Source organism: Alligator sinensis, unplaced genomic scaffold (assembly GCF_000455745.1).
Source record: "Alligator sinensis unplaced genomic scaffold, ASM45574v1 scaffold481_1, whole genome shotgun sequence".
NCBI classification, from domain to species: Eukaryota; Metazoa; Chordata; order Crocodylia; family Alligatoridae; genus Alligator; species Alligator sinensis.
The window spans coordinates 176,146-189,333 of NW_005842201.1; positions in this window are offsets into that span (position 1 = coordinate 176,146).

Sequence of the window (13,188 nt, forward strand, 5' to 3'; positions counted from 1 at the left end):
TCTCGCGGCGCGCGCCTGTTTGCCGGCGCTGTTCGCGCTGCGCGGCTCCCTACCGGCTCAGCTATATGGGACCCAGGGGGCTCCCCCTCCGGATCCGGCTCAGCTGAGCCCGGTCCCTCCGACCCACTTACCTTCGGGGGATCAGCTGTTGCTGCCCCCGCTGCCGATTCCTCTGCCTCTGCCGCTGCTGCTGCCGCTGCTGCTGCTACCGCCACCGCCTCTGGTCAGTCAGTTGGTTAAGGGGGCACACGTGCATGCGGGACACACGTGTGCCTGACTCCTCTCCTTCCCGCTGCTGGTTCCCGAGCAGGGGCCCTAAATTGAAGTGGTGGGTTTTAAAAAACAGTGCTTCAATTTAGGGCTGATTAAACCCCTAGGGGGAACAAAATGATTAGGCTTGCTGCTTTTCTTGGGTGGAGCCTGCTTTTCCATGCTGCTGCCAGGCTGCCTGCATGGCCTTCTTGCAGAGCTGGGGAGCTGCACGGAGCATTGGGCTTTGCTTCGTGGCTATAGGGGCAGCAAAACTAAAACTCCTCAAAGGAGTCATTTAAGGCACATTACACTGCTGAATTTCCTACAGCAGCTGGAATTAATGCGCAATATGCCGCCAAGGCATGTAAACACCAACACCATTAAAGCGGTGCAAAAGCACTTAGCCCCATGTAAAGTGTCATACACACACCTCTTGTTTCATCTACACACGGCCTTAGGGAGAATTAAACTGAAGTAAACCCCGTGGCATGTACAAATGGCCATATAGTCTAAGTTGAAGTGGCGGAGTTTTAAAAACACTGCTTTAGTTTAGGGTGAAGTAAACCCACTTGGCATGTACAAAAGGGTCGGGCCCAATCCTTACCTGCCTCTCTGGTGGCAGGGAGGGGAGGACAAGCTGCCAATAGACCGAGCAGCCCTTCAGCTGCAAGCATGGAGGGGTGATGCTTCCCTCCACGGCAGCGGTGGTGCCCCTCAGGCAGCACTTGCCTGGAGGTACCCAGGGGGTACTGCAGCCATGGAGGGAAGCACTGGGCCCCCATGCAGCTCATGCAGGCAGGAAGGCTCTGGGGAGGGGGGAAAAAAACCAGATCAGGCTCGCCACTTTTTTTTTCCCCTTCAGTGGAGCCTGCCTGCATGGACTGCCTGCACAGCTCCTGAGCCACATGGACCCCGGTGCTTCTCTCTGCAGCTGTAAGGTAGTAAACTAAAACACCTCAGACATGTTTTATTTTATTGTGTCCCAAAGTCATTTAACATGATTACGCTGCCGACATGTGTAAACAGCTACACCATTAAAGCAGTGCAAAAGGGCATTAAGCCACTTTAAAGGCCAATTTTGTGGCATGTACAAATGCCCTATAGCTTTTGCTTCAGTTGTCACGTGAGGAAGAGAGCAGAGGACTATTGGTAAATTTTGAAGGGCATCAACAGAATGTTTGCCCTTCCCAAGTTGTAAGGCTATTAAAATGTTTACAAACCTCTATCAAAGCTAGAGGTTAATGCCTCTCAATATGGAACATGCAATAAAGCTATGAGATGTAAAAAGGTAACTGTAGGCTTACTAGAAAATGTGGGGCTAGATTAAGTGGGCCTGCTAAAGCTTCAGGGGTCATGAGTTTGAAGCCTTTTTTCCACTCAGGCTGGTCTACCTCCAGCCAACCTCACTGTACACCTCATTATTCAGGCAGGAGAGTCAAAGACAATCAGTCACATTACTCTCTCCTTTGCCGCTTGTTACAGAAACTGGCCTGCTTCAATCTGCTACCCCAATGAGTGGCTAGGCTTGGCTGGACCTTTGACACTATGGGGATAGTAATAACTACAAAAATCTTTGAAAATTAAGAGTAAACTAAGGGTAAGAAGAGGGACTTTTAATGAAAAAGCTATTTCGTTTCTTTTGGTACTTTCATTAATACAGCTGTATGAACCAGTATGATAGATTCACACCATTTCCATTTACAAAATTATGTTTGACATATATAAAAGAACTATTCCTCTAGTTCTGTTGCTTTTTATCAAGATCTCCACTGTCACTATTAGACCCAGGATGACTTTGGGGGCCTTTATTTTATCTGTAGAAATACAAAACAAGCCAAAGCAAGCTCCTCTGAACTATATACTGGTTTATTGGGATATCAGCAATCAGGTAAAAATGGCTGCTCAAGAAGAAAAATAATCTGGCAGCAACCAGGGTTGAATCACTCCCAGGATGTGTACAATTTATCCTTCTGAGAAAAGCCACAGCACAGTTCTCCAGCACCCCAGGTGTTTTAATCTCATTCTCTTCCTTTTCCCTTGTGACAGTGTGTAACTCGGGCTGAACTCTATGGCCACATCCAGTTGAGCACTGCCATGTGGTATGTGGCACTGCAAACACATCTGCAGCGTCACATACCGCACATCTAGATGTTCTCTGTGTAGCATGGGAGTGCTGCCTGTGTGCGCACTGCTATACTTTTTTTTTCCATCGGGTTTTTTGACCCCATGGATATCCATGGTCAAAAACCCCACGGAACAATGGACAAGCTTGCCTTGGACAATATTGATCTATAATTCAACTGTATATGAAAGCACAATATATAAGCTGCCATTAGCACTAATAGTTTTAATGGCATCTAAAACTCTTCATAAACTAAACATGCTTTGAAATACTACAACAAATAACATTCAGGTAATAAGGGCCCATTTCTCCTGACCAAATTCTAGGACTCTTCAGCCTGGAAAAGTGCAGGCTCAGGGGGGAACTGGTGGCTGCTTATAAGTATATAAGAGGTGTACATCAGGATCTGGGAGAACATCTGTTCACCAGAGCGTACCAAGGAAAAACAAGGACCAATGGTCATAAACTCCTTCAAGACCATTTTAGGCTGGACATAAGGAAAAATGTCTTTACTGTCTGAGCCCCCAAGACCTGGAATAGACTCCCTCCAAAAGTGGTGCAGGCACCTACTCTGGACTCATTTAAGAAGTGTTTGGATGTTTATCTTGCTGGGATCCTTTGACCCCAGCTGACTTCCTGCCCTAGGGCAGGGGGCTGGACTTGATGATCTTCAAAGGCCCTTCCAGCCCTAATGTCTATGAAATCTATGCAACCTATTACACAAAGAAGGAAATTCAAAATAATTCTCAGTGGTTCTTTATAGTTTTTTCTTGTTTCTTTTGTGCACAATATAGCCATAGATCTCAAGTGCTTCAAGATGGGCTCTTTAAATTACTTGAGGATTCTTACTCTCAGAAGGATAGGCTAGCATCTTCCATTAAGTGCAATGACAGAAATGAATATACAACACAACAACAACTTTGAAAAAAGTGCTTAATGCCATGTGTTCAATGCCATGTTACAAGCTTCTTGCTGACTGTAAGTAATGTGTGCTAGGAGTACATTTTCTTCTTAGTGCTAGCCATGGCCCTGCTAACACATAGGGTTATTTTATCATTTCATGCACAAAACCAGGTTTAATAGATAGCTATTAAAAGCAGAATTCTATTATCTTTTGTGCACCTAATAGCAGTTTTCCAGCAGTGTCTGGCACTAGAGGAGGAGGGCCATCCCATATTTTAGCACTAGCAGGTGAGTGGTTAGGACACTAACCATCAATATATTTTTTTTCTTTTTCCAAAACCACTTCATTACAAGATCGAACCAATATGTACACTGGGCCACATGTGGAAAGCTACTGTCTTATGTTCTAAAAATGCTATCAGTGATAAAGAAAACTCTGTTCCTCAGATGTTGTGTAGTTGGATACGCTCACTTGTTTCTGCCTTGAGTTTTTGCTAGAATAGTTGCAACTAAAAGAGACCTTTAAAAAGTTTTCAGACAGTGATACTTATTTAATTGGTGCCTTGTTGGGTTCTGAAGAAAGCCAATAAGCAGCAGAGGCCTGGAAGGCATTCTGATTGGATAGGACATATGTACATTTCAAAGGGGGTGCTCCAAGCTGGGTGCAGGAAGCAGCTGTTACATTCTAACAGTTGTGTAGACAAACCAGGCAAGCCAGGAATCATATAGATGTAGTTAAGCTGCTCCAACATAAACCCTGGAGGAAGCCGTATTAAGTGAGAGCTGTTTTGCTACATTTGCATTGTTCCTGCATGTTCACATGTAACTGGTAGAGCGTAACAGCTGCTGTGCAGTTTGGAGCAAGTCTCAACTCCTTCCCTTTGGGTTCCACAACTTTTCCTTTCACCTTCTTCTGAACAAGAATCATCAATGACAGCAGCCCCTTCCTGCATTATAAGTTAGAGGCTTATTTTGGCCACATAGAGAAAGGAGCAGCCAATTTGGTAACACCACTTCATGCCCTACTAATGCTTTCCTAACTGCTGTAGTAATTGGAGTTTCTTCTTTACCACCCTGTGGCAGGGGGTCCAGTCCAGACCCTGCTATGTTTGCTCCTCCAGGAGAGCTTGATTTGAAAACCCAGCTCCAGATGAATCCCAAGCAGGCAACAAGACAGTTAAATCTCACACGCCATAGTCTGGTGCATGCTCCCAGGAGGCCCTTGGAGTTCCAGTCTTTCTTAAAATAGAGACAGCCAGGAGCACCGGGCAGCTCAATTCCCCTGGAAAGGGGGAAGGCAAGGGAGCTTACTTTGGATCTGTGTGGAAGCATGGATGAGCTGCTGATGAGGAGAGTGGAGGACTCTAACTGCTGGAGGAGATGGGAGACATATCCTGGGACTACCGTGGTGCTGTACCACTGCAGACCTGTAGGGACATTGCCCCATCATTAAAGAGGGCTGGGGATACTAGCGTTCTTCAGTAGAGTGCAGGCAGATCCTGGAGGAAAAATCAGGAGAAAAACCATAGAGAGAGTGAATCATTGGAGGACCGATACCCAGGCTGAATATAATGAAGCCAGTGACTGAAGCTAATTGAGGTCTGAAAGGCAGTCAAGCTATGGGTCAGAGCCCTAACTGGGTTGAGAGAAGCCTGGGGCTTATTTGAGTGTGGGACAATACACACAGGTAAAATTGATTGAGCAGAGACCAGACTGTGCTAAAGAAGGCACTGAGTGCGGGACAAAACCAGAATAGAAAATTGATTGGTCGGAGCCTGGATGGTGCTCTAAGATTTAGTGAGCGTGGAACAAAGCATGTACAGGAATTGTTTGGATCATGCGTGGACTGTGTGGCACAAGTTCCTGTAATTCATGGAGAAACTAGATATTAGGGTAAATTGGTCACCTAGGGTGTAGTCAGTATTATGTGAGACCCAAAATGGTGGGCAGACTGGGAGCCGGGAAGTTGATCAAGTGGAGTGCGGTCTGAGATATGAGGAGATTTGATATTGATTGACACTGAATCAAGAAGAAAGATCTGTCAAGTGGAGGATGGGCCACCTTTATTTGCTAATTTCATTTAAAGGTGTACTTATGATCTCATCAACATAGAGCTGACCAGAGCTGTATCGTGAAAAAGACCAGGAGAGAAGGGGAGTTGGGGGTGATAACCCCTTTGGATCAATTGGCAAGTCCCAAGAACACCAGTTGGGTGAGTGATGGACCAGACTGTAGGGGAAGAGGAGCCTGAAGAAGTTTACCCCAAGGACTACCATCAGTCTGGCCCACTAACTGAGCAGTCCCCCTCTCTGTTCACATTAGTAACATCGTAGCATGGTGGACACACCCAGAACCCCAGCTTTTCTTTGTCTTCAAAGTCTTATCTGAGATGGAGTTAACATTCCTAGTCTTGGGATCTCTTGTATTATCTCCACAACCACAACCTTTTTACAGTCTTTAACTTACAGTCTTTAACTTGATTCTCAGCCAGGATGCCCAGGGCACCCTGGGGTGCTGCCATATCCTTTGAAGGGTGCTGTGAAGTATGAGGAGATAAGCAGCTAAACTAAGCAGATTATCCAGGCATAGGCTTGTTCCTGCCTGGATGATCTCCCACACATATTGCCCAGCCCCAGTGTAAGGAGATAAACACTGTAGTTTATAAATGTGTTTCTAAAATTGAGTGCTACTCAATTAAAAAAAAATATGGAGGGGTGCCTCGAGTCCATTGAGTGGCACCTCAAGTCCATTGAGGTGTTCTTTGAGTCCAAAAGATTGAGAACTACCACTTTAGAGCATTGATCAGTTAATGAATTACCATGCTGATGCACCACGTGCGGTAGGCAGGTGTCAAACAAGTGTATGCATACTAAAATAGCTCTACAGTAGAGCTTGGTAAAAGCAGTGAATTCATTGGGGAGGACATACTCTGCTCACCTGTGAGACAATATGACCACATGCTAACAGAGCAGAAGTACTAGTTGAAATAACCTGCCAAAAAATATGAAAATAAGTATATTGATTTCAAAGTAGCATTTATGCACAGCTAGTTTACTTTCTTCTCTGTTCATAAAGGTGCTTTTTCAGAGGCAAGGCAGTATAGAACTAATATATAATTAGGAGGTAACTGTACAATGTAGGCAGCTGCCTTTTAAGTGTTAGAATATATATACTGTTCATTTAAGCGAGGGACAGGAGGACTCACTGACATCATCTCACCTTCATACACAGGCAGGGAAGGCATAAAAGAGAAGGGACACGCTCATGGGAAAAATATTAATTGTTTCTTAAAGGAATCTTTGGACAAGCCATTATATGTTAGTGCTTGTATCTTATTTATTATACTGATAAGGCATGAGACACAACCATGTCAACATATGTGAGGAACTTCATGTAGCAGTTACCTCTGTAAACTGAGGGGGTGCATCCAGATGAGCAAGTACGTGCCTGTTGCGGTGCCTCAAAGCAGTTTGAGATGATGCAAGAGGCACTCTAAGAATGAAAAATGTTCCCCACGCTGCAAATATAATACCCAGCCAAAGCATCTCTCTGGCTTCCTGTGCCTGTGCTAGGGCAAATAGGAGTGGGGCAAGGTTTCAGCAACAGCTTGGACCCAGGCTGTGTCCCTGGTAAGTAGGGAAGTGGGGGTGGGGAGACTGCATGTGTGGGTGTGGGGGGATGGTGTGGGTAGGGAAACTACGGGTGGAAGGACTGTGTCAGGGAGGGAGTCACTGCTTGGGAGGGGTGGGTCCCTTGCCCACACCCCACCTCATCAGCAGCAGCTGTTAGGGTGCTTGGGACCCACTACTAGTGGAGTGTCCCTGTGGTATGGAGTGGCCCCAGCCACCTGGGACCTGGTGCTGCCTGTACCACATGGAGCCAGCCTGGGCTAGCCCACTGGTGTGTGCCCTTGGGCAGAACCGGGCTGCTTTTGCTGCCGCCCAGGGTCCTGGCACTACATGCAGGGGCCATGTGCCCTTGGGCTGGGCTGGGTTCTGCCTGCATGGAGCCAGCCCAGCCCAATAGTGCACGGGGAACATGGAGACAGGACCCAGCCCAGCCCGAGGCACATGACCCCTGCGTACGGTGCTGGGACCCCGGGTGACAGCAAGAGCGGCCTGGTTCTGTCTGAGGGTGCAAGTGGGCTGGGCCTGTGCCCTGCCAGGAGCAGGCATGAGTCCCCTGATGGCCACCACTGCTGCTGCTAATGCTGAGGGGGACTGTGTGCTGTGTGGGGGGCCAGGCAAGGGACCAACGCTTCCTGAGCAGTCCTTTCTCCCCCACCCACATACCCACCCACAAACCCCACACCACCCCCGTACACCTTTTCCTTTCCCAACCCCCACACCTCCCTCACAATTCTCACACCTGCATGCCCAGCTGCCAGATGGGATGACAGAGGACCTGCTGGCAGGATCCACACATACAGGGGCAACTGCCACACTGCAGCCCTGCCCCATGCTCACATTGGTGCTGGGACATTTGGCTTCAGCTTGGGAGAGCTCCTGGTCCCAGGAACCACTTAGGGGTTTTAATGGTCTGGGGGGAGGGGTGGAGGTCACAGCAGGGGTGTGTGTGTGAGAGAGATGGGGGTCAGGGATAGGGGAGAGCTCCAAGTAGGAGAGGCCATCAGAGCCACCTTGCCTCCTTAGATCAGCCTGTGCAGGGGGAGGCTGTCCTGGAAGGGAAGGGGAGTGCCCAGCCCAGTCCCTGAGCCCCAGTCATGGTCTTCCCAGGAACACCATGGGGATCGCTGGGGCCTGGGCACAGGTGCAGGTAGAAGAACAGCGAGGACTTGCATTGCTCAGAGCCACAAAGTGGTGGGTGGTACAGCTGCAGCTGGACTCATGTCCTGGTGTTGGGATGGAGCTGCTGCCAAGAGGGAGCTAGTAGGGACAGGCAGGGGCTGTGGATCAGGAGTGAAGGGCACTGGCAGGGCTGTGGGTTGGGAATGAGGGGCAATGGCAATTGCTCTGCTAGTGAGGCAAGTGGCGGGACCTAGGCAGAGGAGCCTGCCCAGGGCCAGCACCAGGGACCCAGCTTGAGAGCAGATGAGGTGGCTGACCTCCTGGCCATTTGGGGCCAGAAGGACATGTGTCGACAATTCAAAACAGGCCACTGCAAGGAGCACATCTTCTGGGTGATAGCCACCCAGATGGCAGAGCAGGGACCCCAGAAGACATGATGGCAGTGCTGGCTAAAGGTCAAGTGTGCATCCATGGCCCACTGGCAACTGGCCCAGAGGTACAAACAGCTCTGTTGCAGTGCCCATACCACAGCCCAGGCAGCCATGTGGTCCCCATCTGAGTCTGGCAGGCATATAGCCATGGGGCCACAGGTCCAAGGGGGTGGGTGGATGCTGTCACAGATGGCATCAGGTCACACCCAGGCAGCAGCCCCCACTGCCAGACTGCTGCAGTGGGTAGAAGGTACAAGGGCCACTCTAGGTTAGGGTTGCTTCAGCAGTCCAGCTGGCACGGGGGGCAAGTGTCCCCAGATACTAACTGGACAGGCCTCAGAAGCTCCCAAAGGCAAGTAGCCCTGAACTGCTTGCCAAGGCAGCTTTTTATACTCCCCCTGGCTAAAGATCTGGGAGAATCTGAGCAGGGTCAGTTTGACCCAAGTGGCACAATTTGCCCAACACCAAGGTGCATGCTCAGGCACACGTGCTGAGGCACAAATCTCCGGCACAAGTGTGTGCCACTGCTATTTGATCTGTTGCAAGCGCACATGCCAGCAAGTGCAGATGTGCCCAGGAAATCCATGATTGGGCATTCTGGCTACAAAGCATACCCTCCTGGACATGTGCTGTTTGTTTTCAAAGAGCAGCAATTTGACACCATCACTCTCATTTAGCTACCTACCAATAGGCAAAAAAAGAACAAATTGGATTTATCTTGATAAATTGGAGAGCAGCACAGCAGACAATAAAATGAAATTCCACCAAGACAAATGTAAGGTAGTACACATGGGGAAGAAGGATCTTGCACAAGTATAGATCAGGGGATAACTGACTACTCAGTAGCACTGTCAAGAAGGATCTGAGGGTTATAACAGATGACAAATTCAACATGATTCAGCAATATGATGCTGCTACAAAAAGAAAGCAAAAACAGTTTGGGGCTGCATTAACAGAAACATTTCATACAAGACACAGGATGCGATGGTTCCACTTGATTCGTCTTTTGTTAGGATTCCTTTATTTAAAGTATTTGGTCCTGTTTTGGGCATTACATTTTAGAAGGAGGTTGAGAAGTGGAGAGGATCCAGATGTAAGCAACAAAGATGATAAATGAGTTGGGAGGAAACTGTATGGTCTCCATGGCATCTGGCAGCTGAGGGATTAGTACCCTGTAGGGCTGTGCGAAGCTTCAGTCACTGATTCAAATAGGTGGAGGTTTGGCCTGATTCAGTGGCTGAATCTCCAAATCCAAATTGAATTAGAGGACCCTTTAATCTCTCCGAATCGAATTGGAACCCTCTGAATTGATTTGGAGAGATTCAGACATAGAGATAGCTTGAAATGCTTTTTCTATATACCTCTAGGTAGCAGGGGCTTGTGATCACTGTGATGCTGTGGCACATGGAGTGTCCCACAGAAGCACGGGGAGATCCCTGGCACACTCAGCAGCAGATCTGGAAGTGGACCAGAAGCACTTCCGGTCCACTTCCAGGTCTTCTGGGGAGCATGCTGGAGGGCCCCCCTACATCCCTCTGGCTCAGTGACTGGTGCCTCCTGGGTATGGGGGGGGGGAACCTGGGGTCCCCCCCCTGTGGCCAATTGCTGAGCTGGAGGGGCATGGAGGGGGGAACCCAGTGCGCTCCATGGCGGACCCAGAAGTGGACCGGAAGTAGTTCCGGTCCACTTCCAGATTTGCCACTGAGCATGTGGAGGGCTCCCCTGCACTCCTGTGGGATGCTCCATGCGCCCAGCATCTTAGTGTTCACAAGCCACGCCTGCTACCTCAAGGTATGTAGAAAAAACTTTTAAAGCGGTGTCTATGTCCAAAATGCTGACTCTCCGAATTAGCCTCTGATCTTCAAATTTGGATTCAGCCAAATTGAATCAGGAAGGGTGATCCAAATCAACTAATCAAATCACTGTCTCTGATTCAGGCCAAATCCGAATCAAATAGGGCCCACTTTGCACACCCCTAGTACCCTACAACTGGCTAAAAACTTAATATAGTGTCTGTCTATTTTTTATACAATGGGGGAAGGGTGATCCAAACAAACTCAGGGATGTTAGTTTGACTTCAGTAGTAGGTAAGTTCTTAGAACAGATACTGTAGGAAAAAATAGTTAAAGTTATGAAAGGAAATGGAAAATTGGATTGAGCATAGCATGGGTTTGTCAGAAGACAATGGTGTCAGACTAATTTAACATCCTTAAAAAGATAACAAATTCCTTGGATAAGGATAACATAAGTGTCAACAAATCTGGTGTCAGGATTTCCACCCCCTATGACATATTGTTGCAGAGGGTCAGGTAGGGGAGGGAAGGGGAGAGGGAGAAATGTTGACTTCCTATATAGGGTGAGGCATGGTCTTTTTCCTAGGATCTTCTGAGCATGGATGAACAATGCCTAAATTTCTGTTAGCAATGCCTAAATCTCTGTTTCTTCAGCTTATGATATGTTATAGGATATCCTTGGTATTTCAAATATGGAGCCTTGTAATGGTGTGTGACCGTTTGAAGTGGCAATTTTGGGGATTCCTTGCTTTGTGTGGGGGCTGGACTTGATGGCCTAGTAGCTTCTTTCCAGTTCTTTGTTCCTAAAGATTGAAGGTATTAGGTATGTTTATTTTGAGAAAAGGAGATTAAGGAGGACATGACAGCACTTGTCAGTAGTTCCCATTGTCATCCATGGTAGGCACAGCAAGAGGTCTGAATGACAGGAAAGCAAGTTAAGTTTACATCTCGGGGGAACCCCCCCCCCCAAGCTTCCTAACTGTAAAGAACAGTCGGACAATGGAGCACATGGACTTGGGAAATAGTAAAATATGTCTGCAATGATTTAAGATTAGAAAATTCTGTATCTGTGCAGGAGGTTGGGCCATTGAAGTCCAGTCCAACTCTATGATTCTATGAAATATTCAGGGGAAGGTCCTTTAACAATATAGAAAATAATAGAAATAGATCAGCTGGAGCAAAGGCATAGGATAGTTTGGTTATGAATAAGCTCAGACAATAGTAGCAGTACTGCCTTGAGCCACACTTAGGGCCTGAGTCTGCTCTTGCTTGTACCATCTTTACACCAACATAACTCTGTTGACCTCATTTTTTATTTGTTCCCACGTATGTGAGAACAAAATCAGAATCCCATTGCAGTTGGCTTCTGTTAAATTATCTTTGCTTTGCTTTCTGCTTCTCTGTAAAAAGATTCCCTTTTACTCCCTAAACATCAGCATGCAAAATAGATTTGTTCTATATTTTGCAAAATTATTTTTATTTCTTCTTTAAAACAGAAGTTCGACATATTTGTTTTATGACTGCCAGTTTATTTTCTACCCTTTGATCTCCTAAACAGCAGCATTAAGAACTTATAAATCTTAAGTTGTTCACCTCTGGCTGTCTTGCTTCTCTGTTTTTTTTGTCCTCTGCAGAGCAACACAGAGTGCCTCAAATACCATGATGCTGTGGAGACTCAGATACTATGGTAATGAGCATGGTAGATAGATTGGGCTCTAAGAAGGACTTAGGGATCATCATAAATAATTGCCTCAACAGGAACTCTCTGCTCAATGATGCGGCAAAAAGAGATATTATGATAATTTGATTTATAAAAAGGGAATGTCAAGTAGAACTAAGGAAGTACTGTATTCTGGGCTTTTCCCTGCACCTTTTTCTGAAATAGCTTTTTCTCAAAGCTCAAACACAGAGGGAGGCACAACACCAGTCTGGATGGGCTATTAGTCTGAAGTGATACTTGGAGTGCTTAGATGCATGGTTGAGGGCTTCTCAGCACATATTCATGCTCAAACTGATGTCTAGATTTGGAATGAAAGTGGATTTTCCCTAAACTGGGATTGGTGGGGATCTTAATTCCACACCTCCCCCCCACACACTTCCTTTCTATTCAGTGTGTAGTGCGGATAACATGCTAAGATAATCTTTCCTCTCCACACTCCTAAAATACTGTGGCCTGTTCTGCTTGCTGCGCATCATGACAGATGTAGGAATGTAGTGGAATGTTCAAAGGAGACCTGCAGAACGGATCCAAGACATGGAAAACATAAGATCATAACACTGAAGGGACCTCTTTGAATACAGATGTGTGCTAAGGCAAGCAACCACTTCATAGACCTGGCCAGCCTGCAGGCCTTTCAGAGCTGACAAGCCTCCCTGCATAGGTGCAGCCTTGGGATGCTGCTGAAGGGTGATGCTAAAGGAAGGGCTTTGGTGTTACCTTTTGCCAGGGACTGAGGCAAGGACAGAGGGTCTTTCAGTTGTTAGGAGAGAGGGCACGGGTCTCCCCTAGGCATAGGTGATTGGTGCCTCCTGAGCCGGGGGGGGGGCACTTGCCCCCCCAGCAGACAGCCAGCAACCGGGTGGTAGTCCCCTTGTGGCCTATCTTGCCAACCCACCAGTGGCAGTTCCGGGTGAGCGCCATCAGCCACGTGGGAACCACTTCTCCTGGCAGCCCTGCTCCCCGGCCAGCATTGTTGGGGGATAGGGGGTGTACACCAGTGCTCTCACCTGCCCCCCTGCCTGAAAATGCTGGCTGTCAGGGGGTGTACCAGTGCCCTCAAGGGGTGCGTATGTGCCCCCATACACCCTCTATGCATCACCACTGCTCCTAGGTGCAGGTAGGGGGAAGTGGGAAGAGATTTCTTATATGTCTAGGTATAAATGGGGGGAAGCACAGCTGGGATTGGCTTTAGGATTTATTTTTAGGCAGTGTGTTCAGC